The sequence below is a fragment of the Nannospalax galili genome, unplaced genomic scaffold, assembly GCF_000622305.1.
Source record: "Nannospalax galili isolate Female #2095 unplaced genomic scaffold, S.galili_v1.0 scaffold100, whole genome shotgun sequence".
Lineage (NCBI taxonomy): Eukaryota > Metazoa > Chordata > Mammalia > Rodentia > Spalacidae > Nannospalax > Nannospalax galili.
Genome location: NW_008352891.1, coordinates 8,643,738 through 8,661,237, shown reverse-complemented (window position 1 = coordinate 8,661,237; position 17,500 = coordinate 8,643,738).

Here is a 17,500-nt window from a genome sequence, read left to right as displayed (position 1 = left end):
AGGAGCAGGCCAGCCCCAAAGATTGGATTGCACCAAGTGCAGAGAGCTCTGCTTGGTGTGGCTTCAAATCTATCGTATGAAATGGAATGTCGGGAGTGGGACCTCCCCCCCAACCCCGCCCCCAACAGGGAGACATCAAGAGACTTACTAGGCGTGAGGGATGCAGCTCTGTTACTCACTCAGAGCACTGTGGGCTCTGTGCTGCCTGTACCACAGTCATCTTTTAAGGAAAGGCTTCGTCGTGTGCACTCGGATATTTTCTCTTGGTTTTGTTATGTATCATAGTGATGTTGGCTCTCTCCCAATGAGAACCAGACTCTAGAGCCCTGGGTCTGAGCAGACTCCTCTTCTTGTGTGGGTCTGTGTGCCCATAAGGCTGTATGATTCCTAAGGTCAGAACCGCACCCACCCACATTGTTCTTTCCTGTTATTCCCTGCTGTGTGCTGTCCCTTCGTAGACTAGCTATCTATACTTGGTATTAACTCAGTTTCTTTCTCTAAAATATTCTATTAGTCAAGTGTATTTATGAGTGCCAGCCCCACAACAGACCCCCGAGTAAATGCTGACTTCATTGTGACAAGGGGAAGTAATTTGTGCCCTCCTGGAATTTGCAGCATAGTGGGGAAGATGAGCAATTCTACATACAATCAGAAGACTATAGTTTGAGCATTTGAAAGCTGCATTTACATATAAAAGCCTTGATTTCTGAATGTCACCTTTTAAGAGGTTTCACCACATTTACTAAGCATTAGCAAATTAATTTGGACAAGCGATAAATTACATAAAGTCACAATTTAAAAAGATGCATTGAAATGCTGACTTCCCTTAAGTATCTCTAATATACATTCTGATAGAATTTGGATTCAGTAAAGAATGGTTGAAATAAATTTGCTGAGATCCAGTTACATCCTTTCTTCAGATATTGTATCACACCGTCCAGAAAATTCAAGACTGACATACAGCTATTCCGGGGGGGGGGGGATAACAGGAGCCACTTTTGAGGAGACTGCAAAGCTTGGAATCTGCATCAGACAGTCTCAGAGTCCCAAACTCCAGGCGCTGAGAGATGTACATGGACTATATGGATAGAACAAGGCCTGATGAACTGGGAACCTGTGGAGACTGGGTGCATCACAGGAGGGACAGTAGTTGTCAGGACACACAGCTGAATTCTAGGAGCATTTGATCTCTGAACCTGTCAGCTCCTCAGGAGCACTTTGACCTCTGCAGTCTTCAGTGCTCTCCCCTGAGGACCTGAGAAAGAATGTGCATGGCTGGCATCTGTCATATATCTGCAATGTTTTCATACCTGAGCAAGGAGACACGAATGCAGAAGATACTATTTATACTAAGCATCCCAGCTTGCTGTTATAAAAAATGCGGTCTACACAATAAGGCAGGAAACATATTATTCTTTTTAAAAGCAGGAACAATTTATATAAGATGCTAATTGCTTCATCTGAAAACTCTTTCTAATCTTCATATTTCGAGATTTACATCCCTGACTACAGGAGTGAGAGTGATGTGTGATGTACCCAGGATAGATCCCACAAAGGAAGAGCTTAATCATTGTTACACCTTCTGGGAAAGGTTTAAAAAATAACAAAGTACAGTACATTTTCCTCTCTTCCCTCCTCACTGTCTGTTTCCTTCCATTTTGAGGCATCCTCAACTGCTCAGGAAGGCGGTTGCTTTTCAGAGCGTGCCTCAGAAGGCCTTCCCTGCAGTCCACATGGCCTGTGTGAGTGCTGAAATCTCCCTTGTATTTTTCCGCAGTGTCTAAATAGAAATTGTTCATTCAAATCTTATTCAACTTCCTAGAAATAAAATACAGAAAGTGGCAAGAGCTCCAGTGCTCCCTGCGATCCAATGCAAATGTATGCAAATTTCTTCATATTAGAATCACTGTCTAGTTGTCATCCTCGCACGGGGCACATCAAAGCCATATGACCTGATTTTTGCACCTGCTGTTTAATTAAATTTACAAGGCAGACACACTCTCCACTCCCGGTGATGCACAAATCCATTTTTACAACCACAGTTTCTAATTTACAAGGTAGTTGACTGCTGAGTTCTTACCATCCATAGCTGCCCAACTGTTCTTTGTTAGACTGAAGATTAGAAAGTGTGGAAAAAAGGACATCATTTGGGTAGAATGATTAACAGAAATATTAAAATTAATTTTCATTTCCCACCCAATGCTTGACTTTTAAAAAAGATTTACTGATATGTAATGCGTACATAAAAATTGCATATATTTAATGTATGCATTTTGAGGAGTTTGGACAGAGGCACATGCCTTGATATTGATTGTGAACATGCAAAGAAAAGTGTGACTCTAGGGCTTTAATGCCAAGGGGAATATCATTCTTACTTCTGTTGGGTTCCCCACTTTTTAGTCCAGAAAGGGTAAAACTGTTGACTTTCCTGAAGCTTGATTCTTTACTTTTAGAGAACAAGGAATGACCATACACAGGCAGACTATCTGGAGGAAAGATCAAAGTTCTAAGGGCAGTGAGTATTTTCTGGAAGGTATTTATTAGTGAGAATAATGTGCTGTGAAATTCTCCCTGGCCTTCTGTTCCCAGGAATTTACCTTGTATACATCTGGACAGCGAAGGTGGTAGGAAATAGGTGAGCTGGTTCTCACGCTTTGAGTTAGGTTGTTGTTTTCCCCTAAGAGCCACGTTGTTCTTCTCTTTCTGAACTCCTGTGCTGACGTGCCTTTGATCTCCCCAACAGGCTACTCAGAGACAAAAGTCCAGGGACATATTTTAAGAGGTTACAGAGACTAAGCAAGTAATTGTCTTTTTCTACTAATTCACCCAGTCGTAGGACCTAGGTAGAGAAATAATCCCCCTTCTATTACTTTAAGGCAAATAAATGACCAAAAATATTTATTTTCACCCAGATATCTGAAATCTTTGACTCTCAGAATCATTTTTATGACACACTTGAAACATCTTCCGATAAAGAAAAGTGAACGTCTGAGGTCCAACCCATAGGTGGCGCCACACATTCACCGAACCAAGCAACACTGCAGACAAGTTTGGAACAAGTCACATAAAATTAAAGCCTAGAGCTGCAGCTAACTGTGGGACATATGGGTTGCGTCCCAGGCCTGCCCAAGAATAACTTTGAAGAAAATTTTGTTTTCTGGCAATACAGATGCTAACACACCACAGAACCTTTAAAAAGAAGAAATATGGAGATGGCTCAGAGCTTTTGGAATAATTTAACCTTCCCCCGAAAGTTAAGATAGCAACACAAAAATAAGATAATACAAGCTTTGCTTTTCTGCCTTGGGGGGAAAAAGAAAGTTTGGTGACCGTGATACTGCTAAGAACTGTTTGCCGGTTGGTTTGTAGTTAATGACATTTTACTGTGTTTAACCCCTGACATAGAGAAAAGGAATGAATTTATCTTGAGATAAGCTGATCCTTGATGAATAAATAATATGAAAATGGGGTTCTCTATGTAAGAAATGCCAATGCCTAACTTTATGATTTTTTTTCTTTGTTCTGTGGTATGCAGTACATGTAGTCAAAGAAGGACCCCTTGAGGATCAGCCACACCTCTTAGAAAAGTTCTGCCACCGAAGAGCATCTGTAGCACAGGAGAACGTGAGGGAACAGTTTCTAGTAAAGCAGGGTATATCACACAACGGTTTGAACTGGAACCCAAGCTACAACACCATCTAAGGTAGAAGTGAGACTTCATTTTAGAAGTCTTGATTATTTTAACAATAGCTAATTGCAAGTTAGAAGCAGCACATTTTCTGTTGGAGTCAGTGCTGGTAGAAGTTATCTTGACAAAGAACCTGCTTTGTTGGAGATGGATTTCCAAAGAAATGTAGTGAGGATTCACACAAGAGGGATTTGACTAGAATGAGTGTCACTCAGGTCCCTTTGCTGATGCATGCCGATGTGATGGGAGACATTCAGAAGCTCGGAGACATCAGTGAAGCTCGTTTCACATTCCTCAGTTGCTTCATAAAGGCAGATGAGGACAGCAAAAGTGGTTTTATCTTTAAATAACAATGGGGCCCAGCTGAGAAGACAGCTCAATGGGTCAAATGCTTGCCTTGTAAGCAGTAGGATCTGAGTTTGGTCCCCAGCACTCACGTAAAAGGCTGGGTGCATTGGCACATGATTGTAACCTCAGTGCTGGAAAGGTAGAGACAGGTGGATACTGGGGCTTGCAGACCCGTCAGCCTAGTGTACTAGGCCAGGTCCAGGCCAATGAGAGACTGTTTCCAAAAACAATGTGGATGGCCCCCGAGGAACCACGCCTGAGGTTTTCCTCTGGTGCCCACGCACGTGCACAGCACACACACACACACACACACACACACACACACACAAACACACACACAGAGTACAATAATGTCTCCCCCCAAAAGAAAGACTGAAGAAGACTATTTCTAGTGTGTTTGACTGCATGCAGAAATAGCCTCCTGTAGAGGAAAAATGCATTGATTTCATGAGGTAGAAGCCAAACATTGCTACTTGTTTTATTGTCGCTTTTGCCATCGTCCCAGATGCAGAAACCAAAACGGAACCCAAAACTTTTATCTCACTTTGTGCTGGGCTTTATATTAGCCACTGGGTCTTATGTACACATGTACATGCATGTGTGCACGCACACACACACACATATTTGTATAGATGTATGTATACAAGTATATACTCACATTTACTAGCAGTTCATGACACATAAAGATATTTGCATATATATGTGTGTGCAAGGACAGTTGGAGAAAGGCAAAGGACATATTCATACCTGAGCTCCAGAGGGAGGATTTTGATTTTTATCTGTGCAGATCATTAATATTTATATTTCTTCTGCAAGTCACAGAATCTGAAACAGACAGGATCATTGATGAAATTTTGTTTTTATTTATCATGTTTTCCTGGCTGCATTTTCTAGATGCTGATCCCTGTGTGGTGTTTCTTGAAATTTGTTCTTGTTGTGTGACAGAGTTCACACTTAGATTGTGGAGGTAGACCTGCAGGTGGGCATGCAGCTTTGATGAAACCCACTAACCCTTGCTTCTGTGCTCAACTATTTCTTCACTTGCAAAACTGGAAGGAAAGGAACTCCTTACTAAGCTGGGAGGATTAAATAAAACCGACTTTAGGAAGACTTCAAACCCAGTGGCTCTCCGCAGAACTCCATTGATTTGGTTTACCACACACAGGGATGTCTTACCTGCTCTGTGAAATTTCCCCCAATTACTCAGTCATCCAAGCAAGCTGTTTGGATACCTTAGCTATCAGCTCCATTTTGCTGATAGGAAGCGAGAATTACTTTCTATGTGTCCTTTTCTTTTAGTAGAGGTTTAAGATTCACTCCTTGCCCAGGATATCATGCTAATTTGTATAGCATACCAGGCCCTCCCTTGACTAGCAGCCTTCCTGCCAGAGTCCCTGTACTCTGTACAGCATGAGAGCTGTACATTTCTAATGGGCTATGGACTCACTCTGCCCTGTCAGAACAAGCTCTTACTTCAAATAAGACATCTTAGGGATAGAAGTCTCTCTGGTCTTTTCCTTTCCATCTTGGTTTTGTTCAAGTAAGTAAGCTCCTTGGAGCTAAAGGTCTATGAGGATGGCATTGGAATACACACAGAGTACTGGACATCTTGCTAAGGAGCTACCTGAGGGTTATCTAAGAAGCAGTGTGGCTCCTCATAGCCACAGGAAAGTGGAAGACACAGCTTGTTTGTGGGTGGCTAGCAAGGAAAGTGATGAGGCACAGAAAGGGGCGGTGACTAGGCATGCGGCGGGAGGTAGCACCACAGACTGATACTCGGCCAGTCACCAGGAGCAGGTTAATGCCCTCATAGTTCAACACAACACAGCAAAGGAGACAGAACCTCCAGTGATTGGAGTCTGTGCTTCCTTTCCCTTTCCCTATGGAGTTCATCTTGATAGGCCAAACTGAGGTGACAGGCAACACAGTACTACACCTCGTCTCAGATGCAGCAGAAATCAGGCAATGAAGCCTGTGCTGTTTTGTTTATCTGTGGGAAACCTGACTATCTGGTATGACTCAAGTATGACAATGTTAGAGACAGCATCTTCAGTCACCACGGTGAGATAAAAGTTCTTCTAATTTCGTTTCATACGTCTTAATTCTATTTAGAACCTCTCCCCTATCTGCACCCCCTGATAGCCCACCCACAAGAATTCATTCATTCTGTCATATAATGTTAAGGCCTATCGAGTCAAGTTTGTGTACCCAGATATCCCTCAGTGAGAGTTTATCCACTGGAGCCTGCACAGCCTATCTAGCATCACTTCCTTAAAGAAGATAGACTCTCCCTCACCCAGCGGTGATCAGATGCCAATAGTTCCTTAGTTAAGGTTGGGGCCTTCTGCCCATTTCCCCAGCTCTATGCTGGTTTTTATCTGATTGAGTTTGTGTAAGTCTTGTACATGCTGTTACCATTGCTGTAAGTTCATATGTCCCAGGAGCCTGGAGATATCTGCTTCCTCATGGTCATGCACAAAAGATCGATAAAAAATATACACTGAAGAAAAAATAAAAGAAAAACAGAGAGAGAGAAAAAAAGAGAACATGAAGACGGGAGAGAGATGTGTTGTAGAAGGGTGTTCAGGGGAACTTGGAGAGAGTGGGTATGAACAATGTATATTGTATACATGTAAGTAGTTTTCAAAGAACGAAAAATAATTTTTAAAAACTTCTTTTGATTTCAACTAATTAAACAAGTCTTGCCATAATACACCGACACACTATCTCCTCAATCACAAGTGAGATGACAGTGGTCAGCCACCTCCTCAGGCACTGGGAAGTCTGCTGAAGTAACACCCATGAAAACTCTTCATAACCGCAGCATGCGGGAGTGAACCTGAGCGGCTATGAATACACCTGTCTCAGTCCTCAGTGGCACCTATGCGCTGACGGCAGCAGGCAGCCATTCTGAGGACTCCTGGCAAATGCGTGGTTGATCTTGTGAACAGAAGGTGGGCTAGAACCGGCTGACTGGAAGTCCATTCAGAGGAGTGTGTGAGGCCCTGCAGAGGACAGCTGGGATGCACACAGCCCTGAAGTCGAAGGGCACTGGCTGACAGTGGCTGATCCACTGGGAAGGAGACTGTGAGAAGTGCTACCCTCCGTTGTCAGCGTGACTCCAACGATCCTGGCTTCATGCAGAGGGTGCAAGGGAAGAAAGAATGACCCAGGTTTCCAGGTTGATTCTACAAGACAGTGAGTGGCTGTTTCCATTCAGGACTGCCCAGTCTCCCAACCTCAGCTCTCCCTAACGGCTCTGATATTTCATGTTCATATGAGGAAAGCAGACCAGAACTCAAGTCTCTGCCCACGCTTAAGTTAGGATGATACAAAGTTCACTGCGATGGCCCAACTCTCAGTTTTGCCTCTAAAGTAGGTAATACAAAATATGTGGTGGATGACGGGAAGACTTAGACTCTAAATTTCCCCCACCCTTCTGGATTTGGTCTGTTACAGTTGCTCTCTGACTTTTCTTATAGACTGACAAGTTTTCACCAAAGAAAGGACTGTTCTCATACAAATTTGTATCCCTGGTCTTTGCTTCTACTTGATGTTGGAAACGTCTTTATTCATGATCACTCTTGCTTGCCCCTGAGAAGGTGAAAGTGCTGTTCTAGTGGGCTGTGTTCTGAACACCATCCATGGCACCAGGACCCAAGTTCCCACATCCAGTTTTCATTTATTCTCTAGATAACCACAGGATCACACAGGACTGTGGAGGAAAAGAGGATATACTAGATTTTGAATTTAGCCTTTTACTTAGTGGGAAGGGCTTCCTCTCAAGGGAACCATGCAGGTGATAGTCTGGCATCTTTTAAATACCTTCCAGACAGTCCTGGGCTTCATGGAAAACCCAGTGGTGTTAATGTCACCAAGCAAAACTTAACTATTGAAGGTCCATTTCTATTTTATGAGTTAACCTTTTCAATCAGTCCTTATAGAAATTTCTAGAGACAACCAGAATTTTCTTTCTACCAAGTAACAGACTTTGAGTATCTCAAAATTTTCCTTTTCTGAAAGGTATTGTGGGAAATTTCATAAATTTTATTGTCACTCCCTACTCCCACCTCATCCCAATTAATGTCCTTATTTTTTTATAACCCACTGAGTCCAATTTGTGCCACCCATATATGTACACTGGTGTGGAGCCATCCACTGGAACCTGGTCAACCTAGCAGGATCCACAAGCCTAGAGAAAACGGACTCTTTCTCCTCTACCTAGCAGCTGTCAACTGTCAATAGCTCCTTACTTAGCTAGGGGTCAGGTGAAGCCTGTTGAGCCCTGGGCTAGTCTCAGACTGGAGACTAGGCCTAGGTAGGAGAATAGGACTCCAGCACCTTGGCATACCCACAGGTGACCACTGCTGAGTGCTGGGTGTAAGGTTTACTCTGGACTTGAACTGAACAAGGCCAGTTTATTTAGCATCCCACACAACTTTCTGAAGCAAACATCTCTAATGCCAAATACTTGCTTGTTCTTAAGTTTTCAGAGCACAACGAATAAGCTTATGTTTGAATGAAAGCTGAAACCTACAGCCATTAAAGCAGTGTGAAACAGGGTGTTTTTAATATTAAATGTTTGTCTCAAACCATTGCTTACAGATGTCAAAGGAGGAATCAGTCTTTTGGCCTTTGGATTCTAGTGGGCAGAGAAAGGCCCAAGGTGAGCCCTAGGAGGAATCCTTAGGGCAGGACAGGAATAAATGCAAGAAAGATCAATTCTTGGATGTGCCCGAGGCACCTATCCTCTGCCTCTGAGTCTCAGTTGCTGAGGAAGGCTAGCCTTGGCTTTCTTTTGCTATTCTCTCTGGAACTGGCTTGTTTTGGATTGCAAGTGCTGGAAAATTAAGCTAATGAGCTTTCCTGCTGCTGATGGTGGGGGGCCCAGGCCTCCTCCCTGGCATCCAGCCCTGGTTGTTTTTCTTTGAAATAAAGAAACAGGCTGTCTGACATCAGGTGGAGACCTAGGTGCCTTGCTCAGCCTCAGGTTGAAGAACATCTTTGCCTTGAGTGACAGATGGCTCCATCACACTCCATCTCCCAGACCTCTGGTCCAAGCAGCACCCGACATGTAACATTCACATGGCTGACAGTCTGTCATCCATTCCTTTTAATGTGTGATAGGACTCAATCAGTCCAGCTGCCCATTCTGTCAGAGTAGTCATAGGGAACAAAGAGAAACACTGGGTGGCCTCAGTGACCTGGTTTCACGCCCTCGCAAGCAACACTTCAGCAAGTATCTCTCCCCAGCATAACAATCTTTTGCATACATAGCTATTGATGAAGTTTCTGGTGGACCCAGCAATGCCATTTATTAAATCCCTGTTTCTTTTTGGGATCCTGGCAGGCATGCTATGTGTTGACTTAAAAGTCTTAGCAAAGCACAACTTTGTTTTTGTTTAATGCTGCTGAATTCAAAGGAGGCGTGTTTGTGGGTGACTGGAGGCTCCGCACGAAAACATGTCCTATTTTTGTATAGTTCTGTGTGTCAGGTGGTTATTCTCCATTCTGTTGTTTATTGAGCCCTTTTCTTTTTGATATTTTTTGCTTTGTTTTGCTCCTTGTAGCTTTGCAATTGAGGCTGGTGTCAATTTTAAGACTCTAGAATTCTATTTATACTGTAAACTTACAGGAAAGAGTCACTGATTATTGGTGGAAGACATCCCTGTGCAGGGAAACATTCAAGGACCATCTGATACTTATTGTCTCTTGTTCCTTGGTGGCAGAAATTATCTTATTACATGGTTGCTAGAATACTCCATTTCCCGGTCTTTGCTCCAGCCCAGGAGAGCCATATTCCTGACTCTGGTGAATGAGGCACAAGAGGGTATGTCTTATTGACTTAGGGGTTATATCCTCAGTGGAGGAGACAAGCCCTTCTCTCTATCCTCCACCCTATTCCCACATGAGACTATGTTGCTTGGACCAAGAAGACGAAAGTGATACACAAAGAATGGCAAAGCAGTGACCTGGGGACACCTGGTGCTGAGAGACTCCAAGGACCCATCTGCCAACTCTGCACTCTTCTTTTTCATAAGAAAATTAATCACTGAAAATAAGCCACCATTTTCTTAGGTTTTCTATTAAATGGAAATACACATATCTTAGGCGATATATTGCCAACATTTCAAAGTTGCTTTTATTTTCCCAAGTGCAGATATATATATTTCTTTAGAAGTAGTCAGAACATCTCCCGACTTTTCCTAGGAGACCATGGAGAACATGGTCCTGCTGAAATTCTGCCTTGCTTTGCCCCTCTACATTGTCTTGCCTCTCTCCTTTCCCTTCTTTGCCATTCCATGATGTATCCATTGCTTCCTGTCGGCCTGTCATTTCACCTTGCACTTGTAGCATTGTAATGTGGTGAGGAAAAACAATGTCTGCATTAACCAAAGACTTGCATTTTTAAAAGTCAGGAAGGGTCTAGTGAGATATAGCATTCAGAGCCAGACTCAGTGAGGACAGAAAGAGGTTGGAGAGTAGAAGAGGAGGCTATAGACTCATGTCAACCATGAAAAGAACCTGAAGTTAGAGAGACACAGAGTTATAGGGCCAAAGAGAAGCTGGAGAGCAGGCACAGCTGCCATGCATAGGGACCAATGTATGGGAGAGGGGGATGTGAGGGAGGGAATGAAAGAGGGAGAAGATGTGACATCTGAGAAGTTCACACATGCCCCTGCGACCATCCAGGCTCTGGTTCAAACATGTGCAGTCCTGTGGGCCCTCTCACCTCCTTCAAGGTTCAGACTCTACTATGGAAACCACAGGGAGTGGTCATAGGGTTTTAGATATGGAACTGTTGTAATGGCTTTTACATTTTACAACTCTACCCACTGCTGCAGTCAGAGAAATGAGTGAGAGGCTGGTGAATAGGGTTGGTGGGAAAGGTCCCTTGGGACACATCCTAGCTTCCAGCCAAGTTCTGGTTGGTGTTCCTGCTGGAACAGGAGCAGCCAGGTTCTGGTTGATTGGACTTGTATCTCAGACTGTTCTTTGTGTGTTGGTCTGCTTGCCTTTCCTTGTCTTCCCTTCCTGACCACCCAGGGTGTTCACAGGTGCCTACCTGGAACAAGGAGCTCAACCCCTTCCCTGAAACGTGGTCTTCCAAGGCTCAGGCTCCCATAGCTTCCCAGGTGATGTTGCTCAGAGTGGTTCTCAGAGCCAGTGGATTCTTTTTAGTCCTTGTTGAATCAGATCAACAGAATGCTTTAAAGTTTGATGATACCCTATCTTCCAGTCTTGGGAGGGCCTGTGGAGCCTGGAGGCGACACCTGAGAGATGCTTTGAGGTCATGCTGTGGATGGAAACAGGGAGCAGATGGACCTGGCAGTTGCGCCCTACACCTTCTCTCTCAGCTCTTCTTTGTGCTATGAGAAATAAATTTTTGAAGAGGACTGGGTTTGAAAATTAAGCCACTGATATTATATCCTTAAGGAATTATGCTGTGGAGAGCCATCTCTTACAGAACTGTCAATAGCTCCTTACTTAGCTAGGGGTCAGGTGAAGCCTGTTGAGCCCTGGGCTAGTCTCAGACTGGAGACTAGGCCTAGGTAGGAGAATAGGACTCCAGCACCTTGGCATACCCACAGGTGACCGCTGCTGAGTGCTGGGTGTAAGGTTTACTCTGGACTTGAACTGAACAAGGCCAGTTCATCTAGCGTCCCACACAACTTTCTGAAGCAAACATCTCTAATGCCAAATACCTGCTTGTTCTTAAGTTTTCAGAGCATCTATTAGGTTCTGCCTGTACCTTGACACTGAGATTTCTGCAGCAGAGTTCTACTGTGGCTGCCTGTCTTCCTGGCATCAGTGCTTGCCCTCAGATCTGCTCAGTCTGCTCAGTCCTCTAAGTGCCTGTGCACACACTTCTGATCTGAACTCTGGGCAGTTTTCCACACCCTATAGAATTTCCTTCCCAAAGAACCAGGCAGATCCTCATCCTCTAATCTGCAGGTCCCCTCTAATAGGACAAACCTTCTTTCATCCCTCATAAACTAGTCTTCTGTTCCTCTCTTTTCTTATATTTTACCACTCTCTCTTTTACTAACCAAAAGGTTCCCAAGCTCCCCTTTCACCTCTTGAAGGAAAGCATCACAATTCTGTTCCTTTTCCAAGGATCACTAAATACCAATTACCCATGGGTCTGAGAAGATTTGTTCATGCACACAGTTGCCTTTGGAACATCTTCTGTTGTTTCCTCCTCAGCTAGATTTTATCTCTGGTCAACAGCACACCATCCAGTGGGGATGTAAGCCAGGGCAGAGTAGAGCCTGCTGCTTTACCCTTGCTCTTAACCAAAAGGCTGAGAAGCAAGGGCCACCATTATTTTAATATGGTTCCCGCTGATTTTTCTTTGCGTCATTGGCTACATTTTCATGATGGGGTAGAAATGCATCTTCTTTAGGAGACATTAAAAGATTAAACGTTTCTTGTCTGACAAGAGTGGCCAAATTCATGATGGTGACTGCTCTAATCTCTGGGCTGAATGAGCCATCAAGGCCTGTAGTGAAGGAGCAAAGGGGGGCAGGAGGCTTGTGGTGGGGCAGGAGATGGTGAGAATGGATCTATGGCATAAACCACAGGGGAAGCCGGGAGCGGTAAGGAGAGGTTGGTGGGGGAATGGGTGAGAATCATGGCCACAGAATCCCCGAAGTCTCAAACTCCCTGTAGGGAGGTTTCCCAGAAGATAAGGCTCTGACTTTGAGGAGCTGCTGGTGATCTGGGGTGTGTGTCTGAGCATGCGAGTGCTTGACAGGAGAGGGGTTTTGCCTGCTCAGCAGTGGGTTCATTTGGACTAGCACCAGTCAGTACTTGGCTAGACCCAAGCTCAGGCTTCTAACTGTGGGCCTGGAGAAGGCTTCAGTGAGAGAGGAGCCAAGTCCACTGTGGCCCTAGAGAAGGGACGCCCACACCAGATACCCTTGCTCACTTCCCATCTGGTCATCCACAAGGTGGCTCCCCATGACACAGCCTCTAGGCATAGGGACCTAATAGAGTTCTTATGAAGTCAGGGCTACAACAGAACAAGCCCCTTCAACTGAACGGTGACATCTTCCTTCTGATTCGACTAAGCAGAAGAATACTGACACTAAACTGTGCATTCTTACCTTCCTCTGTGATGTTGTCTACCCAGATGTCCAGTCACAGCTTGTTTTCAGTCATGCTTTACCACTCAATTCAATGGCATCTTCTGTTTGACCAGGAGAAAGGCTCTGGGATCCATGCCAGAGCTCCAATGAACCTGAGCAGAATCTCAGACCCCACTGTTCACTCTACCATAACTCCTGGTATCACCCATCAACCAGCTGTTATGCTGGGCTTTACTTTCGTGTGGTTACCTAGTGCTCCAGTGTTAGCTCTGGCTCCAGGTTGTCTATGCTCTGGCTAGAACTGGTTAAGTCATTTCCATGTCTACATGTAAACCATGGGCTTTAGGGATTGTGTACTATTTGTTAAAGACTTTTCAGGGTCTGCCTGTCACCTGAACCCCTTTGGCTGTGTCTGCTGTAATGATATGGTTTCCTCTGCATACCAATGAGTCCTGAGACCATATCTCACCTTTAGACTCAGTGGACTGGCTTGAGGCCATCAGTACAGCTGGGTCGTAGTCACCGTCTGTGCTCCTGCCTTCTTCCCCAGCTCCACCTGCCAGTGTCCCTGAGGTCCCAGAAGTACTGACATTCCAGACATTTGCAGAGAAGAGCTTTGCAGATTTTCTTGAAGTTGATACATTTTGGATCAAAAGGGACAGCATTGTTCATTTTTAGAGCATGTAGTTTTAAGCATTAAATACACCCATGTTGATAATGTCTATCTGATTTGTAAAGTACAACATTTACTTTCGTGAAATGATGGTGTGTCTTTCTGTGGGAGGATCAGGAGCAGTCAGGGAGCACATCCCTGCCATTAGGAAGAGAAGGAGCTGAAATGAGGACAGGGAGCCTGGGTGGCAACAGCTGGCAGCATGTCCTACCTACACACCCTGGGCCGGGGGCAATGGGAGCCAAAGCAGCTTCATCTCCAACTTTTGGAAGCGTTTTCTTCTCCTGATTGCATCCTAATGACACCATTGCAACAGAACTAATATGGATGGATGCTTTGCAAGTGAAAGCAAGTCCTTCCATATCCTCTGACCCCTATCCATCTACAATTAACATTCTTTCTTTCCTTAGGTCTGATCAGAATCCTGATTTTCTGTGTATATTTGTATATGTGGGGTAGGGGTGCATATGTATGGGGGGATGTACTTGTGTGCACCTATGGAAGCCAGAGGACCAGCTCTGCTACAACTCCTCAGGAGCTATCTGCCTTGATTTTTTTTTTTTTGAGTCAAAGACTCTCAGTAGTCTGGAGTTTACTAGGTAGGCCAGGCTGGCTGACTAGCAAGCCCCTAGGCTCTGCCCATCTCTGTTTTGCCTATAGTGGGATTTGTGGCACCATACTTAGCTTTTAGGTCCATGATGATTTAAGAACATAGAAACAACTCAGCAAAGCCTCTGTCTTTCTGCAGTAGGGCCTCCCATCTTCCATGCCTCGAGGCTATAGGGGGATCCCCAAGTTCATGGAGGTCTCTCCTTGTTGCAGTTTCTAATTCTTCCTTGGACCCAGTGTTTCTGTTCACTTCTTGGGGAGATATAACGTGGTAATAAGACCTTTGCCATAATGATAGGATACCTGAAACAGTGTAAGGTAAGAAATATTTATTTAGACTCCTCGTTTCATCTGTTATAGTGGGGGCAGCACGGCAGAGGAAAATGGCTTACTCCACGGTGGCTGGTAATCAGAAAGAGCAATACAGGAGTAGGGCAGCACAAGAGACAGCCCCGAGGACAACTTCTTACTAATGTGTATTCTCCAGTTGGCCTTGCTTCCTAGAGTTCCCAGTGACTCCCAGAAGAACAAGCTTCAACACAGAACATCCAAAGCCCACTAGATATGGTTACTTTCTTCCTATGTGACTATTCCTGCTATAACACTTTGTTGTGTTTCAGAAGAAGTTTTGGATTATTTGGCTTCTGCCTGAACAATGTCCAGGGTCTGGCAATATTCATTTCCTTTGACTGCTTCAGACTCTATCCTGATGGTCATACATCATATCAGAATATGAATATAAAACCGCAACCTGTTAAGTGTTCAGAGGCAAGAAAGTTTACATAAACCTTTAGGTTCATCTTCAGAGTTGGGGTGCACAGTAAAGATTCCTATTAAAGACGGGCTAGTCAGTGTATCATCAGGGTTCAACTATGGAAACAGAGTCACCAAGAAATATGCATTCTGGAATTTGTTTCAGGAAATGACTGTCCTAGTTTGCTTTTTCTTACTGTGGTAAAATATTGATCAAAATCAATTTGTGGAGGAAATAATTTATTTGGCTTAGAGGCCATAGTCCATCATCAAGGGAAACTAAGGCAGGACCTCAAGGCAGGAACTAAAGCAGAGATCACAGAGGAAAGCTGCTTACTTGTTTTCTTTTTCTGACTTGCTCAGCTATTTTTCTTATATAGCCCAGGCCCACCTGCCCAGGGATGGTACTGTCCACAGTAGGTTGGGCCCTTCTACATCAATTAGCAGTCAGGAAAACGCCCCATAATCATGCCCACAGGCCAAGTTCTCTTTAAAAATCCAAAGTCTTAAACTGGGCTCCTATAAAACCCAAAGTAACTTATACACTTTCTTGTTCTGAGAAGGAAGAAACAAGGCATAAAGACAACTGCACTTAGTGAAACCAGATTCCATCAGTGTGGCTCAACTTGTGTAGCTCAGTGTCTAGCATCTGAGAATCACTTACTGTCTTCACTGTCTTCTGGGTTCCAAAGTGCTGGGAAGCCCCACTTCTCTGGATAAGCTGTGTGTAAGACCCCTGCCACATGGTACAAAGTTCTTGGAATGCCCCACTTCTCTGGATAAGCTGTGTGTGCAGCACATAACTTATAGGCTCAGATCAGCTGCACTCTACACCTGCTGCTACCCTTGGTGTTTGACCCACAGTCCTGGCGTTGACAATATTCTGGGGCTTCTACTACAGTGAAGGTGCACCTTCATCAATGACTGTCTTTGCCACTCGCAGTGCCAAGCCTCAGCTTCTTTTCATGACCCCTTCAATCCTGGGGCCTCTTTGCAGGGACTCTACCCCTGCCACATGGTGCAAAGCTTCAACTGCTGACCATGATGTCTCCATGTCCTCAAAACTAGTACCATGTGGGAGAATCTTGCGCATTATCAAGCTTGGCTGCCAGCTTGAGACACAACCTTGGCCCCCTCTGGACCACAGCATCTGTGTGCTGACCCCAAGGAAACGTTTCCTATAAGATTTTGCCACAGTGACACAGGTTTCTTAATGATAGCTCATTTCTCAACTCCTGCTAAGCAGCACCCATTGTCCCTGAAAAGCAAAGGCTTCATTTTAGTGCTTCTTGTCTGTGTTTATCATGAATGATTCTTCAACCCCAGCTACAAGGAACCACAAAATCTTAATCACGTGAACAGCCCCAATACAGTATTTGCTTCTTTCTGAAATTTTACCAGCAATCATCTGAATTTCTTTCAGCGTTCCTACCATCCACGTGCCCGCTAAGGTATAAGCACGCAGTGGCTTCTTTTTTAGCTTAAAGTTCCAAACACTTTCACAATCCTCCCACAAAACAACATAGTCAGGTCCTTCACAGCAATACCCCATTTATTAACTCCTGTCTTATTTGCTTTTCTGTTTTCTGTGGTAAAATACTACTCGAAAGGAACTTGGGGAGTTGGGTATGGTGGTGCATGCCTTTAGTCCCAGCATTCAGGAGGCAGACTCAGGAAGATCTCTGTGAAATCAAGACCAGCCTGGTCTATGTAGTAAGTTCCAGGCTACAGGTAGACCCTGCCAAAATAATAAGTAAATAATAAAATGTTAAAAAGCTTAGGGGAAGAATTAAATAATTTATTTGCCTTAGAGGTTATAGTCCAACATCAAGGGAAGGCAAAGCAGAGCCCAGAGGCAGCAACTGAAGCCAAGACCATGGAGGAGCACTGCTTGCTGGCTTGCTTCCTCCTGCTTGCTCAGCTGCCTTTTTTTTTTCTTTTTCTTCACAATAAGTAAATAATAAAATGTTAAAAAGCTTAGGGGAAGAATTAAATAATTTATTTGCCTTAGAGGTTATAGTCCAACATCAAGGGAAGGCAAAGCAGAGCCCAGAGGCAGCAACTGAAGCCAAGACCATGGAGGAGCACTGCTTGCTGGCTTGCTTCCTCCTGCTTGCTCAGCTGCCTTTTTTTTTTCTTTTTCTTCACATTCTTTAATTATTTATTTAATAACCACATACTTAGAAGAAGCATTTCATTACAACAGAATTGACATAGTCAATAACAGTTTCCAGAGCAAAGATGCATCTCTTTCAAAATTGGCTGTAAAGTTTTAGGTTTACAGTTGAATTATTACAGTTATACAATATTGTACTCAGTATAAACCCTATAAGACAT